Source organism: Pseudopipra pipra, chromosome W, assembly GCF_036250125.1.
Source record: "Pseudopipra pipra isolate bDixPip1 chromosome W, bDixPip1.hap1, whole genome shotgun sequence".
Classification (NCBI taxonomy): Eukaryota; Metazoa; Chordata; class Aves; order Passeriformes; family Pipridae; genus Pseudopipra; species Pseudopipra pipra.
Window position 1 is genome coordinate 4,383,432 of NC_087580.1, and position 21,627 is coordinate 4,405,058.

Genomic DNA, 21,627 nt, shown 5'->3' on the forward strand with positions numbered 1-21,627 from the left:
TAGTCAAATTTCAAATGTAACAAAATATATCTGAGATGTCCTTTATATCCAGACTAGACATTTTATGTAAACGGCATTTGCTAAGCATTATGTGAATCACTGAATTGTAATATTTTGTAAGCTAAGAGTTTCTAGGGATTATGAAAGTGTGGGAGCCCAAACCCAGCTTTCAGCAAAGGAAAACAAGGGCTGACAAAAACCTCGTGATCTGAAAGAGCTGGACCCTTCTCACAAGACCTGTTAAAGTTCTACCTCATGGATCAAGCTTGGCTCCAGCAGAAATCAGAAAGGACTTTTGAGATGATTGTATCAAACCATGTCTAAACCCCTGTAATCCCTCTGTCCCCCATGTAATCCTACTAGAAGAAAAATTAACTATTTGGAAATTGCAGTAAAAATTTGTGTAACTCCCCAATTAACATAGGTTATCCCCTTCATTAACATACAGCCCCAGATGCCTTTAAAATAGTGTTCTCGTGTTCAATAAACTATTCCAGTTTCCCCATACTGGGATCGTGTCTAGTTTTTATTTTTCAGACTGCCACTAATGTCGCCACAACCGTGGGGCTGAGAACCTTCTAACATTTAGAAGATTCGTCAGCCATCGGCTGGCTGGACCAAGGGAAGCAGCACTCCTTGTGTTTCGGTGGTGTGTGCGTAGTCAGAACTGAAAGAAGACGGAAGCCGTGCACGGAAACTTGTCCTCAGCAGGCGGGAACTGCTGAGTGAGCTGACTACGAACTCCGGATTGGGTAATTATTTTAAAGACTTTGTAACAATAAGTAGGGTACAATGGGGTCAAACGTATCAACTGAGCAAAATCATGCTTATTTAATCCTGCAAAAAGTGCTAAAGCAGCACGGAAAAACACTGGACGAATCGTCCTTACAAAGCTTGTTGCTCTGGGCTCAACATAACTTTGCAGAACTGAATGTAACTAACTTTTTAGACGATGCTTTATGGGACAGAGTGGGGGTGCGATTGTGGGAAGAGGCAACGCAGGGAAATGAAAAAGCTACAAAAGTTTTAAAGCCATGGAGAATTTTATACGAGACCCTGAGAAACCCGCGCCGGCGGAAGCAGCAGCGGGACCCGAGCGGGAACCACTCAGAAGGCAGGAAGGACCCGGAACCCGGAACCGAAAGAGGCACCGGGAAAAACAAACACAAGCAGCGCACGAGGTGTGCAAAAACCGGGGCTATGGAGCGTGAGCGGAGGAGAGGATCCCACAGAATCCCCGGGGGGCTCCGGGAAAGGTCCGAGGGAGGAAAGAGCCCCAGCGGGACCGTCGGCGAAGGAGGGAGCGAGCGGAAGCCCAGCGGCAGCAGCACGAGACAAACCCGGGAACAGAGGGACCCCAGGGAGTGGGGCAGACACAAAGCTGCCGACTTCAGCAGTAGTCAAAGCAAAGCAGCAAAAAACCCCTTCCTTGGTTTTTTTTCCTTTTTCTTTGCAGCCTAAACTAAGAACTGGTCTTTTTTTGGAAACCCTTTTGTTTATTAACCTAACTATTTCAGTTTCACAGTCTGAGTAAGGCGAACAAAACGCTACCAATGGAGAGACTGTCCCCCTGCGCAAAAACAAACAAACAAAAGGAAAAAGGGGGGGGAAGCGAGGGAAGCAAAGACCCTTTGCTGCATGAAGACACCCTTCCGTAACTAATAGCCAAATTGTTTTAAATGTATGCATAGCTGTATTTTTGAAAATTTTAAAGTTTTCACAATAACAATTTTCCTTAAGTCCAAAAGCCAAATTAACACAGAAAGACATATATTTGCCTTAAAAATAGAAGAAGTATATATTTTATCCTTGAACTATAGGAATGTTTATATATATTTGAAATTTAAATTGAACATGAAGTAAAATATGCTTATGTTTTTACAGGTTATACTATCATAAAAAACAGAAAACATATATTACTAATCTAAGGGTGAGAAACAAAAAACGCCAATTTCTCAGTTCATAACCAAAAGACACTGTAAAATGAAACCCAAAAGTATGTTTGTATGATGTTTGTTCGATGGCCATCGAGTATGAATGTGTGAATGTACGCATGCGTGTGAAAATACAATAATTAATATGTTCTGATTTATACACAAATGCATATTACCTCACATATGCACAAACACCCTTAGATGAAGAAAACATATCACCCTGAGTTGAATAGAATTTCATTTGCAGAAATGTTTTAAGTTAAATAAAAGTTTTCAAAAACAAACACTAAAAAACACTTTCAGGTAAAAGTCAGGAGCACACGAACCCTGAAGTCATCAAGTTATTAAGTTTGGTTCAAAATCAATTGCTTATAAGTCAATAGAATCTTTAGAGGATAGCTTAAAAAAGATTTTATAAGAGTAATTTCTAATAAGAAATAATAGAAATAAGTTAAGTTGTTTAAACAAGTTTTATATTAATCCAGAGTTATTTAGTTTAGCATTGTTGGGAATTTTTCCTTCTTGCATTTTGTTCCTTGTTTACTTTTCTATATCCAAAAGTATCTAATAGTCTTTCTGGTTGGTTTAATGTTCTTAATGTTAGTGCTAAGTTTAAGAAAACAATTTATGTAGCAACATGCAGAATGCCTTAAAACAGCTCGGATTCCTTCACATGCCTTTATAATGCCAAACCTTGTGGCCAAAACTATTCTGACACACAATGCCTTTGCATAATCATACTTTCCATCTCAGGTATATAAAAGGCTGTACATTGCCTTGAAAAAGGAGCCTCCTTGCTAACATTAATTTCACTTGTGGTATTAAAAGTAAGACTGCAATGTTTCTTGTTAGATCCATTTAAGAATACATTTGCTTCTAAAATGCAGCTATAGAATTTGTTATTACTCACTCTGAACTAATGCATCAAAGCATTGATAAGTTGAAGAAAAAAATAGTAATCAAAACTTAGATTACATGTTTAGTTAGCATGATAAATTTAATACTCTAGTTAAAGAAAACATTTAAGGTAATATTTGTATTCCCTTGTATTTTGTCTTGCATTAGCAAACGTTTGATCAAAGTTTTTTCCGAAATTTTTGTTTTTTAGAAAAATAAAAAAAAAAAAGGGGCAGATGTGGGAACCCAAACCCAGCTTTCAGCAAAGGAAAACAAGGGCTGACAAAAACCTTGTGATCTGAAGGAGCTGGACCCTTCTCACAAGACCTGTTAAAGTTCTACCTCATGGATCAAGCTTGGCTCCAGCAGAAATCAGAAAGGACTTTTGAGATGATTGTATCAAACCATGTCTAAACCCCTGTAATCCCTCTGTCCCCCATGTAATCCTACTAGAAGAAAAATTAACTATTTGGAAATTGCAGTAAAAATTTGTGTAACTCCCCAATTAACATAGGTTATCCCCTTCATTAACATACAGCCCCAGATGCCTTTAAAATAGTGTTCTCGTGTTCAATAAACTATTCCAGTTTCCCCATACTGGGATCGTGTCTAGTTTTTATTTTTCAGACCGCCACTCCCCCCCCTTGTGTCACCCTGTTCTGAGGGAGCTTTGGGGGAACATCTGCACCCCAACACAGCATCCAACGCATCCCAAAGTGTGCTGGGACCCCTTTGAACCTGGGAATTGAGGGGAACCATGGAAAACCCTTCTCAGAGAGAAAATTGGGTGACCTGAGTCCTGGATGCTTTTAGGAAAGAGGTCTAAACATTTCTTGAAGAATGGAGGGGGGTGACTTTTTTATTCTTGACCTTTCCAGTTCTCCATTTGGGGGCAGGATGTCCTCTGGGCCAATGTTTTGTTCCCTTTGCAGTGAGTGCAGCCTCAGAGGGCTGAGCCCTCTCTGGCTGGGCTTGGCCTCTCCTGCAGAGACTCAGGCCTGGCTGGGCTGCCCCAGGCAGACGCTGCAGGAAGAAGAGCTCAGGCCGCCTGGCTCTGGTGTCCCTGGGGCTCAGCCTGTGCCCCATTGCTGTGCAGGGGCTGAGCCCCACCTCTGCCTCGGGGCCTTGGCCAAAGGGCTGGCAAGGAAGAGGCCCAGCAGCCTTGGGGCCTGCCCAGCTTTCCTCCTCCCTGGGGGCTCTCAGTCCTCCCCTGACCCCGTGTGGGCCCAAGGCCTTGCTGGCTTCGGGCTCACGGCCCGCCGGCACCATCCCAGCGGCCTGACCCCCCTCCTTCCCCTCTCTCCAGCCTCTCCTGCCTTTTCTGGCAAGGGGCCATCCAAGGAAAACCCCGGTTCTCAGCAATGGCACCTGTGGCACGGCTGCAAGGCTCGAGTGGGCCAGGCAAGAGCAGGAGCACCGAGAGCCTGAGGAGCCAGGAGATGCCCTGGCTGGGCATCCTGCTGCTGCAGGACGAGCTGACACCTCTGCACAGTCTCTGCCCGTCCCTGCCAGACGACTTCTGCCCAGGCTCTGGGCACGGGGACGCAGCACTGACAGTTTTCAGCCACCACGCTGTTCCACAGAGGCTGTGATGTCACAAGGCCCTTGCCTGGCAGCCAGGAGATGGGCAAGGCAAGGCAAGGACGGAGCCTCTGAGCCACCAGCACGCTGTCCTCAAAGGCTGCAGTGGCACAGAAGCCCAGAGTCCCTGAGGTTGGTAGAGACTTGGGAGATCAACCGGCGTCCAGCCTACGCCCCATCCCCAGCACGTCAAGCAGACCACGGTACTCAGTGCCATGGCCAGTCTTTGCTTCAACACCTCCAGGGACGCTGACTCCACCACCTCCCTGGGCAGCCCATTTCAATACCTAATCCCTGTTTCTCTCCAAAAAGTCCTGCTCCTGTCCCTGACAAACAGCCCCTGACAGGCAGGTCCTCGTGTCCTCTTGTCCTGTCGCCTGTTGCCTCGGAGAAGGGGCTGACCCCCACCTGGCTCCAGCCTCCTGTCAGGAAGTTGTGGACAGGGAGAAGGTCAGCCCCGAGCCTCCTCTTCTCCAGCTTGGAGAAGCCCAGCTCCCTCAGCTGCTCCTCACAGGCCATGCACTGCAGACCCTTGCCCAGCTCCATTGCCCTGCTCTCCACCCACTCCAGCCCCTCAAGGTTCTCCCTGAATTGAGGGGCCCAGAGCTGGACACAGCACTCCAGCTGTGGCCTCACCAGTGCCCAGTCCAGCAGAAGCATCACTGCCCTGCTCCTGCTGCCACACTCTTTCTGATCCAGGCCAGCCTGCCCTTGGCCTTCTTGCCCACCCGGGCACCTGCTAGCTCAGGTTCAGCCTCTGTCCACCAGCACCCCCAGGGCCTCTCCCACAGGGACCCTTTGCAGCTCCTCTGCCCCCGGCCTGGAGCTGCAGGGGGTTCTTGTGGCCAGAGGCCCCAAAGGCACCAAAGGCACTCTTGAACCTCATGCCCACAGGCTCGGCCCAGAGGTCCAGCCTGTCCAGGTCCCTCTGCACAGCCTTCCTGCCCTCCAGCACATCCACACTGCAAACCAACTTGGGGTCCTCTGCCAATTTGCTCATGGAAGACTCAGTGCCCTCCTGCACATCCCCACGAAAAATAGGCAACAGGACTGGGCCTGTTACCCAACAAGTTCTAGTGCTTGACAAAGGAGCCCACCCAGCAGTGGGGAGAAACTGCTGGCAGGAGACTGAATGGGGGCAATAGACAATGGATGATGGACAAGTTCTGGGCCATGGCCATTTGTTAGAAAAACAAAGTGAAACCTTAAGGCCTGCCATACTTCAGTGGTCAGAGACCTGGCAGAGAAATCTCTTTTTGAGACCTGGACACCAAGAAGGCAGAATTTCCAAACCACAAAGACCCTTAGAGAAACCAGAGATGAAGACAAAACTAACACAGTTACTGAGGCTCTCTCTATCCAGGGAAAAGACAAGAAAAGGACAAAAACTGTGGACTAAGCATCTTGCAAAGTGAGAAATCAAGAACCAAGAGAAGAGAGAAGAAGAATTCCTGCAGAGAACGGGTAGGCTAATGGACAGGGATTCTTTTGTCTGCTAAAATGTAGAAATTGTTAAAAGTTTTGAGAACTGATGTCCAGGTGTTAGAGAGCAATTCCTGTGTCCCTTCAGTGCTGAATGAATAGGGTCACCTCTGGAAACCAACCAACTGCTCAGAGATTTTATTCCCCGGCTTTCACTGACAGTTTCTGGGGACCCAGTTGAGACAAAGCAGCACCGACAGGGCAGAGCAGAGGAATCGTTGGCCCTGCAGCGTGTACCAAAGGAGTTTTGGGGAGATCTTCCAATTCCCTGGTCTGGAGAGTTCACCACGCCTTCTTTTCTGGGAAAAAGAACAGGCCATGAATTTTGGGGACTTGATTTTAAGGCCTTTTGCCTGCACATAAGGCACAGCAATGGGAAGGACGCAGCGTGAGGCTGAGAGGTTTCTGTCATGGTTTGTGGGCTTGGGTGAGATTGGGCCATAATTACAGGACACCTGTAAAATCTGGGCTTTGGGAAAGGTTGGGGAGGGTTGGGAAAGGTGTTGAAAGTGTGGTTTTGCCTGAGGTGTTAAACATGGGAGTGGGTCTGTCTTTCCAATTCCCAAGAGAAGAGATCCCAGAAAGCTCCCCTGCAGGTTGTGTTTTAGGGAACAGGAGAAGAGACCGAGGGTAAGGGGTTTCTTTCCTGGAGGGCAGGGCTGTCGTTCACTTGCAGGAGCCCTGCGCTGAAATTGCCAGTCTGACTGCCCAAATTGAACACAGCTGAAGATTCCTGCAAGACAAAAAGTGCCATGACAGAAAGATCTTGCTGCCCATGGAGTGCCCAGGGTGGCCCCCAACTGCATGTGAAACCCAAAGGTTCCAGGCTTTCTTTCCTGGGGGAAAGGCCGTGACATCCCAATGAGTCCCGTGGCAGACAGGTGGGGCTGCACTGTGGGGGTGTGAGGTGTTGGTTCTTTGGTTTCCAGGGGCTATTCCAGAATGGAAAGGACAGGTCATGACATCACAATGGGGCCCATGGCACAGGGGTTGGGTGGCACTAGGGGCTGTGAGACATTGGTGTTTTGGTTTCCAGCAGCCATTCTGGAATAGAGACGACAGCCCGTGACATCACAAGAGGGCCCTTGGCACAAAGGTGGGGCTTCACTTTGGGGTTGTAGGGCTGTAATGGTTTGAGAGGTCCAAAATCCAGTTCTTGAGTTCAAGCCCCCCTCCCACATCTCAGCCCAGTGTGAGATGGGTTTTCCAGACAACACATGAGACTCAAAATGGGGGGAAAGGATTATATTATATTGACTGTACAGATAAATATTAAATTACATTAGAGACACAATCTCAACTATCTCTACCATGATAAATGAGTATTTACAATGGATCAAATCTCTTCTTCCTCCAAATAAAAGTCCAGGAGGGAAGAAGGAAGAGATCCTTTCCACTCTCAGAGCAGCAGTGTCTCTAGGGCAGCAGGCTCTCTTCTTCCATGCAGCAGCTGGAACTGGATCTCTGCCAGTACACACAAGGGGGGTCTCCAAGCCCCTCTTGGCCCTTCAACTCCAAGCGAGGGTCTTTCTCTTCTGTGGGCTGCGTAGCAGGGACAAGGCTCGCCTCACCACGTCATATCATGGGGTGTAAGACATCCCATGAAGGTCCCTTCCTCAGGGGATTCACCCCTGAGTCAGAACGTCTCGGGCAGCTTTCAGTTGAAAACCTTTGCCTCAAGAGTTCTATCAGAGCTCCTGTGCTCTGTCTCAGGCTGCCAGCCTGGCAGCAGCAATGCGGGGGCCAAGGTCACCCCTCCGCATTCCTTCTGGCTGTCCCGGTCCAGCTTCGGGATGCCTTGAGCTTCTCAGCTCCTCTTTTCGATGCTGTAGCACTCCAAGACTCTTCTCAAGAGTCCATCTCTTCCTCCTTCCTAGGAGGTCTCAGAGGGGTTTGGGGTGTTTGTTTTAGTTCTTACCCAAACTTTCTCTCTCTTCAGAAAACTCTGTGTCTCTCTGATTAGCTGCGTGCTTGGTTTGCTGCTTCTTCAGTTCTTATCTTCTTCTGGCTCTCTGCCACCGTTTCTCCTGTCAGTACTGCTCTGCCGCTGCTTCTGCTGCTCACGGTGGAGGGAAAAAACCTCCCAGCTCTCAGCTACAGATACTTAGCGCAGTCTAACACTGTTCCAAGTCCCCATAGCCCCCAGCAAGGGGCTGGGTGGGGGCCATAGCCCCCAACAGGGCTACTGCCCCTTCTCCTTGTGGCCTCAGAATATGGCTACTTGTCCAACAACAACTACAGCTAACCTTCTTTTCTGGTCTGGGTGATATGTTTATATTTTGCAGAAGTGCTCATTGGTTTAATCTTAAGGGTCACCACCCCCTGGGGGTTACCATTTTTTAACTTTAGAGGGAAAACTGTTTCTTCCCCCCCCACAAGGGCATTGGTTCTTTGGTTGTCAGGGCCCATTCCAGAATGGAGAGGACAGGCTGTGACACCACAAAGGAGCCCTTGACATATGGATGGGGTTGAACTGTCACATGGTGGGGGCTTGGTTCTTTGGTTTCCAGAGGCTATTCTGGAATGGAGAGGATAGGCCAGAATGGATAGGACAACAAAAGGGCCCAAAGCACATGGGTTGGTCTGCACTATGGTGTGGGGTGTTGGTTCTTTGGTTGCCAGGGCCTATTCTGGAATGGAGAGGACAGGCTGTGACAAGAAGTGCCTGTCAGAACTGCAAAGACGGGCGCACAAGTATCTTATATGGGCATATTCTCTGTTCTGCCCTGCACACCCTAGTGCTGGGGTCAAAACTCAGCCTCTCTGCTTCCCTCTCCTGAGGGACTTGTTCTTAGACATCCCTTTCTCCACCCGGCAATTCTGAAGCCTGGACCTGGCTCTTATCCCCTCTCTGCCTCAGAGCCCTCAACTTCTCTTGCAGAGAGCTGGGCCTGTCAACCCAGCTGCAAAAAGCACGGCCCTTGGGCTGCCTCGGAGGTTCCTGCAGTCGCCCCAGGCCCTGCCCAAGGCCCTCCCATCAGGGGCTGGGCCCTGGGGGCCGGGGGAGAACCCACCCGCGGCTTGGCCGTTCTTGCCCAGCCCTGCTCTGGCCCAGCCTCCTCCCCCTGCACACTCCCCACTGCCACAGCCTGCACTGGGGCAGCATTTCCTTCCTGGGCCATTTCCAGCTGCCCCCATGGGGACACTTCCATTTTCTAGGCCAGGCCCCAGAGGCAATCCCAGCCAGTCCTGCCCCTCGTCCCCAGCCCGGATCACTGACTCCTGGGGCCCCTGGAAGCCAAGAGCCAAAGACCGACCCCCCCAGAGTGCAGCCCCACCCATCTGCACTGGGGCCCCAGGGCTTCCCTTTCCCAAGCAGCCCCTGCAAAGCCTTGCCAGAGAGAAAACTGGGTGACCCGAGTCCTGGATGCTTTTAGGAAAGAGGTCTGAACATTTCTTGGCTAATTGAGGGGGATGACTTTTATTCTTGACCTTTCCGGTTCTCCATTTGGGGGCAGGATGTCCTCTGGGCCAATGTTTTGTTCCCTTTGCAGTGAGTGCAGCCTCAGAGGGCTGAGCCCTCTCTGGCTGGGCTTGGCCTCTCCTGCAGAGACTCAGGCCTGGCTGGGCTGCCCCAGGCAGACGCTGCAGGAAGAAGAGCTCAGACCGCCTGGCTCTGGTGTCCCTGGGGCTCAGCCTGTGCCCCATTGCTGTGCAGGGGCTGAGCCCCACCTCTGCCTCGGGGCCTTGGCCAAAGGGCTGGCAAGGAAGAGGCCCAGCAGCCTTGGGGCCTGCCCAGCTTTCCTCCTCCCTGGGGGCTCTCAGTCCTCCCCTGACACCGTGTGGGCCCAAGGCCTTGCTGGCTTCGGGCTCACGGCCCGCCGGCACCATCCCAGCGGCCTGACCCCCCTCCTTCCCCTCTCTCCAGCCTCTCCTGCCTTTTCTGGCAAGGGGCCATCCAAGGAAAACCCCGGTTCTCAGCAATGGCACCTGTGGCACGGCTGCAAGGCTCGAGTGGGCCAGGCAAGAGCAGGAGCACCGAGAGCCTGAGGAGCCAGGAGATGCCCTGGCTGGGCATCGTGCTGCTGCGGGACGAGCTGACACCTCTGCACAGTCTCTGCCCGTCCCTGCCAGCCGACTTCTGCCCAGGCTCTGGGCACGGGGACACAGCACTGACAGTTTTCAGCCACCGCGCTGTTCCACAGAGGCTGTGATGTCACCAGGCCCTTGCCTGGCAGCCAGGAGATGGGCAAGGTAAGGCAAGGACGGAGCCTCTGAGCCACCAGCACACTGTCCCCAAAGGCTGGGGTGGCACAGAAGCCCAGAGTCCCTGAGCTTGGAAGAGACTTGGGAGATCAACCGGCGTCCAGCCTACGCCCCATCCCCAGCACGTCAAGCAGACCACGGCACTCAGTGCCATGGCCAGTCTTTGCTTAAACACCTCCAGGGATGGTGACTCCACCACCACCCTGGGCAACCCATTTCAATACCTAATCCCTGTTTCTCTCCAAAAAGTCCTGCTACTGTCCCTGACAAACAGCCCCTGACAGGCAGGTCCTCGTGTCCTCTTGTCTTATCGTCTGTTGCCTCGGAGAAGGGGCTGACCCCCACCTGGCTCCAGCCTCCTGTCAGGAAGTTGTGGACAGGGAGAAGGTCAGCCCCAAGCCTCCTCTTCTCCAGGTTGGAGAAGCCCAGCTCCCTCAGCTGCTCCTCACACGACAGGCACTGCAGACCCTTGCCCAGCTCCATTGCCCTGCTCTCCACCCACTCCAGCCCCTCAAGGTTCTCCCTGAATTGAGGGGCCCAGAGCTGGACACAGCACTCCAGCTGTGGCCTCACCAGTGCCCAGTCCAGCAGAAGCATCACTGCCCTGCTCCTGCTGCCACACTCTTTCTGATCCAGGCCAGCCTGCCCTTGGCCTTCTTGCCCACCCGGGCACCCGCTGGCTCAGGTTCAGCCTCTGTCCACCAGCACCCCCAGGGCCTCTCCCACGGGGACCCTTTGCAGCTCCTCTGCTCCCGGCCTGGAGCTGCAGGGGGTTCTTGTGGCCAGAGGCCCCAGAGGCCCCAAAGGCACCAAAGTCACTCTTGAACCTCATGCCCACGGGCTCGGCCCAGAGGTCCAGCCTGGCCAGGTCCCTCTGCACAGCCTTCCTACCCTCCAGCACATCCACACTGCAAGCCAGCTTGGGGTCCTCTGCCAATTTGCTCCTGGAAGACTCAATGCCCTCCTGCACATCCCCATGAAAAATAGGCAACAGGACTGGGCCTGTTACCCAACAAGTTCTAGTGCTTGACAAAGGAGCCCACCCAGCAGTGGGGAGAAACTGCTGGCAGGAGATTGAATGGGGGCCACAGACAATGGATGATGGACAAGTTCTGGCCCATGGCCATTTGTTAGGAAAACAAAGTAAAAGCTTAAGGCCTGCCATATTTCAGTGGTCAGAGACCTGGCAGAGAAATCTATTTTTGAGACCTGGACACCAAGAAGGCAGAATTTCTAAACCACAAAGACCCTTAGAGAAACCAAAGACAAAACTAACACAGACAGTTACTGAGGCTCTCCCTATCTAGGGAAAAGACAAGAAAAGGACAAAAACTGTGGACTAAGTATCATGCAAAGTGAGAAATCAAGAGCCAATAGAAGAGAGAAGAAGAATTCCTGCAGAGAACTGGTAAGCCAATGGACAGGAATTCTTTTTTCTGCTAAAATGTAGAAATAGTTAAAAGCTTTGAGAACTGATGTACATGTGTTAGAGAGCAATTGCTGTGTGCCTTCAGTGCTGAATGAAGTAGGGTCACCTCTGGAACCCAACCAACTGCTCAGAGATTTTATTCCCCGGCTTTCGCTGACAGTTTCTGGGGACCCAGTTGAGACAAAGCAGCGCCGACAGGGCAGAGCAGAGGAATCGTTGGCCCTGCAGCGTGTACCAAAGGAGTTTTGGGGAGATCTTCCAATTCCCTGGTCTGGGGAGTTCACCATGCCTTCTTTTCTGGGAAAAAGAACAGGCCATGAATTTTGGGTGCTTGATTTTAAGGCCTTTTGCCCGCACATGAGGCACAGCAATGGGAAGGACGCAGCATGAGGCTGAGAGGTTTCTGTCATGGTTTGTGGGCTTGGGTGAGATTGGGCCATAATTACAGGACACCTGTAAAATCTGGGCTTTGGGAAAGGTTGGGGAGGGTTGGGAAAGGTGTTCAAAGGGTTGTTTTGCCTGAGGTGTTAAACATGAGAGTGGATCTGTCTTCCCAATTCCCAAGAGAAGAGATCCCAGAAAGATCCCCTGCAGGTTGTGTTTTAAGGAACAGGAGAAGAGACCGAGGGTAGGGGGTTTCTTTCCTGGAGGGAAGGGCTGTCATTCACTTGCAGGAGCCCTGCGCTGAAATTGCCAGCCCCACTCCCCAAATTGAATAGGGACAAAGATTCCTGCCAGACAAAAGGTGGCAGGACAGAAAGCTCTTGCTGCCCATGGTGCGCCCAGGGTTGTCCCCCAACTGCGTCTGAAACCCAAAGGTTCCAGGCTTTCTTTCCTGGGGGAAAGGCCGTGACATCCCAAAGAGTCCAGTGGCAGACGGGTGGGGCTGCACTGTGGGGGTGTGAGGTGTTGGTTCTTTGGTTTCCAGGGGCAATTCCAGAATGGAGAGGACAGGCCATGACATCACAATGGGGCCCATGGCACAGGGGTTGGGCTGCACTAGGGGTTGTGAGACATTGGTGTTTTGGTTTCCTACAGCCATTCTGGAATGGAGGGGATAGGCCGTGACATCACAAGAGGGCCCATGGCACAAAGGTGGGGCTTCACTTTGGGGTTGTAGGGTGTTGGTTCTTTGGTTGCCAGGGCCCATTCCGGAATGGAGAGGACAGGCTGTGACACCACAAAGGAGCCCTTGGCACACGGATGGGGTTGAACTGTCACGTGGTGAGGGCTTGGTTCTTTGGTTTCCAGAGGCCATTCCAGAATGGAGAGGATAGGCCAGAATGGATAGGACAACAAAAGGGCTCAAAGCACATGGGTTGGTCTGCACTATGGTGTGGGGTGTTGGTTCTCTGGTTGCCAGGGCCTATTCTGGAATGGAGAGGACAGGCTGTGACAAGAAGTGCCTGTCAGGACGGATGCACAAGAATCTTATGTGGGCATATTTTGCTGCTCTGCCCTGCACATTTCTGTGCTGGGGTCAAAACTCAGCCTCTCTGCTTCCCTCTCCTGAGGGACTTGTTCTTAGACATCCCTTTCCCCTACGCTCCTTTCAAAAGCCCTCCTGGTAATTCCCAAGCCTGTACTTGTATCTCATCCCCTCTCTGTCCTCTTCCCACTCCTCTGGTCAATCCCAACATCCCAGGACAGGGATCCCAGTTGCCTGGCTGCACTCCCACCTAGTTCCATATGCTGGGCCATGATATCCCAGCACTGGAGCAGCCAGGTCAGCAGGGGCTCTCCCAGCTGGAGGCTGAAATCTTTCCACATCTCTCACAGCTCATCTGGGGATGGGGATCGGGTGATTATCTCTGGCCCTGCCTCTTGCTCCTGTTCTGAGGGCTCTGCCTCCCCTTCATCCCTCACTAACTGAGCTGATTTGGTCTTGGATTTCTTCTGTAGAGGGACAACTGCTACTGGCACAGGTTGTTCCTCTGCAGTTTGAGTGGCCATGGTACCTCTTGGTCTCCTTTCCTCCTCCTCCCCCTGAGGGCACTGGGTCTTAATTTAACAAGATTACAACTTAGAAATTAAGAGACTTCAGGTGGAAGTGTGGAAAAGGAAAAGAAGCAGCTTTTTATTAACAAAATCTGAATAAACAGCAAATGGTGCAACCAAAAACTTTCAGAAGAAACAAAACAAAGTCCCAAATCCCCAGGTGGGGGGGAGAAACTGTCCCAGCAGTTCAAAGCTCTCGCAGCCCCGTGTGCTCGCAGCCAGCAGTGAAGGAGTCCCTTTTCCCAGGGGCAGTCCCCAAAGCTGAACACCTCACTCCCAGATGGGTCGGGCTCTCTCTCTCTCTCTCTCTCTCTCTCTCTCTCTCTCTCTCTCTCTCTCTCTCTCTCTCTCTCTCTCTCTCAGTTGCTCTCCACGAGGTGTCCTGGGGGAAAAAACTTCCTCTCAGGAAAAGAGAACAAGGTGGCCAAAATCGGCTCCCGCTCTGTCCGGTCCCGGACAAACCCCAAAAGCCCCCGAACAAAGGACCCCCCGCCCTCCCCGCGGCCACCGCGGTGTCCCCGAGAGCCGCCCTCCCCCCACTGCCCCTGCCCAGCGCCTGCGGCTCCGCTCCAACCCACCCCATCCCGGGAGACACAGATGGGAATGGGGGGGACACTGGGAAACAATTCCAACACCTCTTTTCAAACCTCTGACACCTGGTTCCCAGACATTCCCAAAGAAGGGGTTTCCCGTGGCCTCGAGCCAGGGACACGTTCCCATCCCTGTCTCCATTCCCATTCCTGGGGTTCCCAACCCTCTCCCCATTCCCACTTCCTGCTGTGCCAACCTGCTCCCAGTGTCCCTGTTCCTGTCCCCACTATCCCTATCCTGGCCTCCCATGTCCCCATTCCCATTCCTGGTGTCCCAATTCCCATTCCTGCTGTCGCCAACCTGCTCCCAGTGTCCCCATCCCTGTCCCCAATGTCCCCATCCCAGTCCCCCCTGTCCCCATTCCTATTCCTGGTTCCCACAGAGGAACTGCTGGATGCCGGAGGAGGGAGCCAGGATTTATTGCCCAAAGCAGGAGATTTTCACACCCAAATTAAAGCCTCAGGAATAATTGTGGTCCTGGGTTTCACATGGGAAAAAGCAGGAAGTTGATCCATCGGGAAGAGCCGCAGGGGGGCCGGAGTGGGTGGGAGCAGCGGGATGAGCTCTGCCAGCAGCTCCTGCCTTTCCGCAGGGAGAGGGAAGGGGTGGATCCAGCTCCGGGATCGCTCAGGCTGTGATTCCTGCTGGGATGAGAGCGGGGAAAGGAGTCACCATGTCCCTGTTCCCATCCCAGGGGATGGAGCCGGCTGTGGAGCCCAGGGAGAGTAGGAACTGCTCTGGATTCCCTCCTGATCCTGCTCCGACCATCCCACCCCAATCCCACTCCATCCATCCCACCCCAATCTCACTCCAGAATCCAGCCCTGATCCCAGTCCACAATTCCACCTGATCCCACTCTGGAATCCTGCCCTGAGCTGGAATCCCCTTCCAATCCCGCTCCAGCCATTAGGCCCCAATTCCTCTCTGGAATCCTGGCATCCATCCTGGGATCCCTGCCCAGAGGATCTGGATCCACACACGCTGCTGGGACTCACTGGTGGGTGTGGGGTCGTATCCATTCCCCTCCCTCTTCCCTATGGAAAGAAAGTGGGATCAGCACCCGTGGCACAGGATCCCCGGAATGCTGCCGGGCGGATCCGTGCCCCTTCCCGACCCCCATCCCGGGAGTTACCGGATCGGAGCTTCCAGACACCGACTCCCACAAGGCCGATGATGACGATGATGGCAGCGATGACGGACAGTGTCCTAGTTAGAACAGCTGGGACCGATTCCTCACTGGATGGGTGTAGCCCAAAACTGTGGATTCTATGGCCTTCCAAGCCATTTTCCCAGGAACTGTTGTCAGGAGAGGCCTGCGAGGTGGGGGGGATGTCCTGAGCACCCTCATAGCCTTTTATGGACTGAGCATCCTCATATCCTTTTTTGGACTGAGCATCCTCATAGCCTTTTATGGAATTGCCCACTCTGAGGGAAGAACTAAGCATCCTTTCATGGAATTGCCCGCTCTGAGGGGAGGACTGGGCATTCCTGCCTGAACTGGAGAATATATAAACCTGGAGTTTCGGAACCTTTTTAGCACTCGTGGGATCCAGAGGAGAACTGCAGCTCACCGCTCTCAACCAGCCTGAGACCACCATCCTCAACTGGACTGCAATCCCCACTTTTGACCAGACTGCAACAGCTCTCCCACCAGAAGGTATTTTTCCCCTCTCCCTTTACTTTGGACTCGGTGGGGCCCAAGGAACACCACTTTGTTCATGGCCCAGGGTGCTGGGTTCTACATTTGGGTTTTGTGGATTAAAACCAAATTGTTTGTCTGTATAATCAGACTTATTGGGCAAGGGGGGCCCAAGGGGGGCCCAAGGGGGGCCCAAGGGGGCTGGGCCAGGGGGGGAAGGGCTGCAGGGGGCGGATCCCGGAGGAGGAAACCCGCCAAAATTGGCGGCCCAGCCGAGGGAGGAGCCGAGCGGGAGCACAAAGAAGAGCAGTCAAAAGGTCCTGGCGGTCGCTCGGCAATGGCGGGGGGGGCGAGAGCGGTTTGGGGGCCCCCGTGAGAGCCGGGGGGGAACCCCGGTAGCCGCGGAGTGGGGAGAGCGGAGAGGGGCGATCCCGGAGCTGGGGGACCCCCGGAATGCTGGAGGTGGGGGAGCAGAGAGGGAGCGCCGGGCCCCTTAAGCGGGAGTCCCGGAGAGGGGGAAGGCCTTGGAGTGTGGAGAGGAGGGGGGGCCTTGAGGCGGGGTGGGAGCCGAGAGTGCCAAGAGGTTTGCGAGGGTGGGAGGCGAGAGAGGAGGGCCGGCCGGCCCCGGGAGGCAGAGTGGGGAGAAGTGAGCCCTGGGACCCCCCTGGCAACACTCAAGGGGACCCCGGTGAGTGGGAACCCCCCAGAGCCGCGGGACCTCGGCAGCCGGGAGAAGGGGGACCCCCAATGCAGGCAGAAGTGCCATCAGGCCAGACAGGGGGGACCCCCCTAACCCCAGAGAGCAGAGAGGGGGAATTCTGGGAGGGGATTTTGGGCTGAATGTTGGTGTTTTGGGGGTTTTTATGGCCACAAGTTATCCGGTGAGTCCTAGAACTGGACTTGGGCAGGACGAACCCCAAAGGCAACGCACTCACCCCTCGTTTCCCCCCCCATCAGGATTTCTGCTTCCCAAAGGTTGGGCGGATGGAGGAGGAGGCTGCGAGGAAGAGGAAGATGCCGCGGGCCCCCCAGGCAGGTGAGGAGGAAGTCAGTGCCCCTTTGGGTCGGTCTTTTGTGGCCGTCCTGCCGGGGCCAGAGTTGGGGGGATGTCCTTGGGCTTCCCTGTGGACCGGAGGCAAATCCCCTGCGTGTCCTTGTTGCTTCCTGCCCCAGGCCCCGAGGTGAGGCCGGAGAGCGCGGAGGACAAATCCCGGCGGCAGAGCCTGGTGGGAGAGGCCGTTTTGAAGGGCTCCCCGGCGCAGGAAGGCAGCGGGGAGGAAAAGGGCCAGAGATGCCCCCGCAGGAGGGGCTGCAAAGCCAGCCCAGGGGGCTGTGAGGAGGAAGGAGCCAGCGTGTGCGGGGAAGGCGGCCGGAGCTTGAGGCGGAGCTGCGAGCTGGTGGTCCCTGAGCAGCCTCCCAGCAGGGAAAAGCGCTTCAGGTGTTTGGAATGTGGGAAGAGCTTCAGCAAGAGATCCGACCTCCTAAGGCACCAGCACATCCACAGTGGGGAACGGCCCTACACGTGTGGGGAGTGTGGAAAGAGCTTCACTCAGAGCTCCCACCTGCTTCGACACCAGATGATCCACAGTGGGGAAAGGCCCTACATGTGTGAGGAGTGTGGGAAGAGCTTCAGGAACAGGCGCACCCTCCACAATCACCGACGCATCCACAGTGGGGAAAAGCCCTACACGTGTGGGGAGTGTGGGAAGAACTTCAATCAGAGCTCCACCCTGCTCCGACACCAGATGATCCACAGTGGGGAAAGGCCCTACATGTGTGAGGAATGTGGGAAGAGCTTCAATCAGAGCTCCAACCTGCTCCGACACCAGATGATCCACAGTGGGAAAGGCCCTACACGTGTGCGGAGTGTGGGAAGAGCTTCAGGGACAGCTCCAGCCTTTGCAAACACCGTTGCATCCACACCAGGGAATGGCCCTACAAGTGCTTGGAATGTGGGAAGAGCTTCAGCACAAGCACCAAGCTGCTCAGCCACCAGCACATCCACACTGGGGAACAGCCCTACACGTGTAGGGAATGTGGGACAGCTCCACCCTCTACACCCACCGTCGCCTCCACATCAGGGAGAGGCCCTTCCCCTGTGGGGAGTGTGGGAAGAGCTTCACGCAGAGCTCTTCCTTGACCTCCCACCAACGGACCCACCGGTAAGAGAAGCCCCGAGTGCCCCGACTGCGGGAAGAGCTTCGGCCGCTGCTCCAACTCCATCAGCCATGGGAGGACCCGTGTTGGATGATCCACAGGGACCCCCGTTGGGCACAGACCTGGTGTGCTGGTTTTAAGGTAAACCAGCAGGGGAAATGACAGCAGTGACACCTGGAATGGGATGGAACACCTGGAATGGGAATGAGAATGCCTGGAGTGGGAATGGGGACATAAAGAATGGGATTGGGACAATAGCAATGGGATGGGAACACCAGGAATGGAAATGGGAACACCTGGAATGGGAATGGGGACATTGGGAACAGACTGGGGACACTAGGAATGGGAATGGGGGCAGCAGGAATGGGAATGGGGACACATGGAATGGGGAGGGAACACCTGGAATGGAAATGGAGACACCTGGAATTGAAATGGAGACACCTGGAATGGGAATGGAGACACCTGGAATGGAAATGGGGACACCAGGAATGGGAATGGGAACACCTGGATATGAAATGGAGACACCTGGAATGGGAACACCTGGAATGGGAATGGAGACACCTGAAACTGGAATGGGGACACCAGGAATTGAAATGGAGACACCTGGAATGAGAACACCTGGAATGGGAATGGAGACACCTGGAATGGGAACACCTGGAATGGGAATGGGGACATCAGGAATGGGAATGGGGTCACCTGGGCTGGGAATGGGAACATTGGGAATGGGAACATTGGGAGCAGGTTGGGGACACCAGGAATGGGAATGGGAACATCTGGGATAGGAATGGGGGCACCTGGAATCGGAATAGGGAAAACAGAGGTGGGATGGGAACACCTGGAATGGGAATGGGGACAAGAGGAAGGGGAATGGAGACCCCTGGAATGGGAATGGCAACACTAAGAACTGGGAATGGGGAATTCAGAAGTGGGATGGGAACACCAGGAATGGGAGGAGGGACAATAGGTATGGGGACACCTAGAATGGGATGGAACACCTGGAATGGAAATTGGTTCACATGGAATGGGAATGGGAACACCTGGAATGTGAATGGGAACTCCTGGAATGGGAATGGGGACACCTGGAATGGGATGGGAACAACTAGAATGGGATGGGAACACCTGGAACAGGAATGCAAACCCGTGGAATGGGAATGGGAACACCCGGGCCCGGGCTGTGTCCCTGGTGAAACAGGAGGCCAGGCCCAAAAGAGTTCACTAAGAAATTTGGGCCTGCTAACAAGCTCCCAACAGCCAAGACCATCTGTGCTCGTTCTGTTCCACTGACTGGAGCAAAGCTTCAGAGAATAGTACAGGAACATGTCCTAGGCCTAAAGGGGATAAATTAGAGAGACAGCAGGATCAGGGAGACATTGGAATAGGAGGAATAGGCCGGGAGCCAGGGCTTTTTCCAAGCTTCAGGGAGCGGGTCAAGAAGAATGGAAGAGAAGGAAGGTCAAGCTGAGGAAGATGAGTTGAAGCCCCCAGAGCCATGGAGGAAGAGTGGAAGTCCCCTCAGGATTGAGGGCCAAGAGAAGCACCGCCCCAAGCCCCGCCTGAGCTCCACCTATACTCCACCTATTATTAATATGCAGAGATAGATGTTGGAATCACTTGAATATGCATTTAATCCCAGCTGAAGATTGTATAAAAATGCTGATTTTGTGTGAAGCCTTGGAGCAAGTTTGTCCAGCGCGAGCTGGCTTGCTCCCAATGTTTAATAAACAAATACCTTGCTGCTTAAAGATAAAAAAGTCTCTGAGCAGTTTCTCTGACTGATTTTTCGGATTCAGCGCCCAGTCAGTCCCAGGATGATCCCAGTCCCTCCTGGTCTCTCCCAGTTGCTCCCAGTTTTCTCCATGTGGTCCCACTCATTCCCAGTTGTCCCCAGAAGCTTCCAGCATGATCCCAGTTGCTCACAGCCACTTCCAGTCATCCCCAGTGCACTCCCAGTTGCTCCCAGGATGATCCCAATCACCTCCAGCACGATCCCACTCACTCTTGATATGATCCCAGTATGACCCCAGTCACCCTCAGTGTGGTCTCAGTTGCTCCCAGCATGGGCCAAGCTTCTCCCACCGTGATCCCAGTATGATCCCAGTTGTCCCCAGCATGGTCCCAGTTGCTCTCAGTTGCCCCTAGCACAGATCCAGTCACTCTAAGTATGATCCCAGTCTTCCCTCCTGACTGTCCCACTCAATCCCAGTTGCTTCTCTTGTAGATCCAGTCACTCACAGTTCCTTCCAGTTGCCCCCAGCCTGGTCCTAATTCCCCTTCATGTAGTCCCAGTCACTCCCAGTATGGTCCCAGTTCCCCCCACCATGGTTGCAGACACTCCCAGTATATCCCAGTAGAGCCCTCAGCATGCTCGTAGTCCTTCCCAGTCACTCCCAGATGCCCCAGTAACATTCCAGTTTTTACCAGTATGATCCCAGTGACTCCAAGGCACTCCCACTATATCCTATGTGGCCTCCAGTTGCTCCCAGTAGTCCTCAGTGTGGTCTCAGTTGCTCCCAGTATGATCCCTGTTGCTCCAGGTCTGGTTCTGGAAAGTCCCAGTGTGCTCAGATCCTGCTCCCGGGGGGTCCTGCTGGGTCCCAGTCCCGGTCCCGGTGTATCCCGGTGTCCCAGTCCATCCCAGTCCATCCCAGTCCAACCCACTCCATCCCAGTCTGTCCCATTCCATCCCAGTCCATCCCAGTCCATCCCAGTCCAACCCACTTCATCCCAGTCCATCCCAATCCATCCCAGTCCATCCCAGTCCATCCCAGTCCCTTCCCAGCAGCCGCCGCCGTTTCCCGGGTCCTGCCCCCCCGCCCCCCAAGATGCTGACGGGGGTCGGGGCTCCGTCTTTGCCTTCGTCTCCCTGGGCCTGCCTGGAATGAAGGGGCCGCTGGGACACTGCGGGACCTCCTGAAACCAAAGGAACCCTGGGAGAATTTGGACACTCCTGGAATCAAGGCACAATTGGGACACTGCAGGGCCCTATGGAAAAAAAGGAACCTTGTGACACTGCGGAATTCATGGAATCCAGGGGCCTTTGTGACAGGGGGGCCTCATGGAACCAAAGGAAGCCTGAGGTGTTTCAGAAGGTCATGGAATCAAGGGGCCACTGGGACACTGCAGGGCCTCTGGCAATTAAAGGAACACTGGGACACTGGGGCAGGACATCCCCCCTGCAATGGCACCAAGACAATGCCCCATTTGCAAAGGGGTCAGTGCTGAGCTGAGAGGGGGCCAGGACAAGGCAGGAGATGTTGGACCCCAGACTGGTTTGACCCCAAATGAAGCCCCTGATGGTGAGGGAAGCCCTGGAGTCCAAGGACTGTCAGTCCCTGGGTTTCTACCAGAAAGGGCCAGTCCCCTTTCCCAGGGGCAGGTTCTTCCAACAGAATCCTTCTTGGGGGTTGTGTGGAGATTCCTGCCTTGGCTGGGGACCCCCCAAGGTCACTGCTGGAGGTTGAGAGCAGAGATCTCCTCACGAGCGCTGGTCTGGGGGAGTTCCATCCATCTCTAATTAAGAATTCTTGCTTGTTTGCCAGCTTTAGTAGAATTGCTTCAACAATTGCTTTAGTGTCGTGCCCTGTCCTATCTTATCCTGTACTCCTGGTAGTTTTAGTGTTTCTATTGTTCACTAATTAATTCTAACTAAAACCTTTTGTGTCATCATTTACAAAAATAAATAATTCATTTTCTATCAATTGATCTGATTTGCC

At 53.4% G+C, this 21,627-nt stretch overlaps 1 protein-coding gene across 2 annotated transcripts in view; it reads right to left on the bottom strand.

Annotated features, from left to right (window-relative positions):
• The window catches only part of LOC135404424 (class I histocompatibility antigen, F10 alpha chain-like), a 538,949-nt gene that overhangs the window by 400,833 nt on the left and 116,489 nt on the right, over nucleotides 1-21,627 (bottom strand). The gene's annotated exons all lie outside the window — the stretch shown is intronic.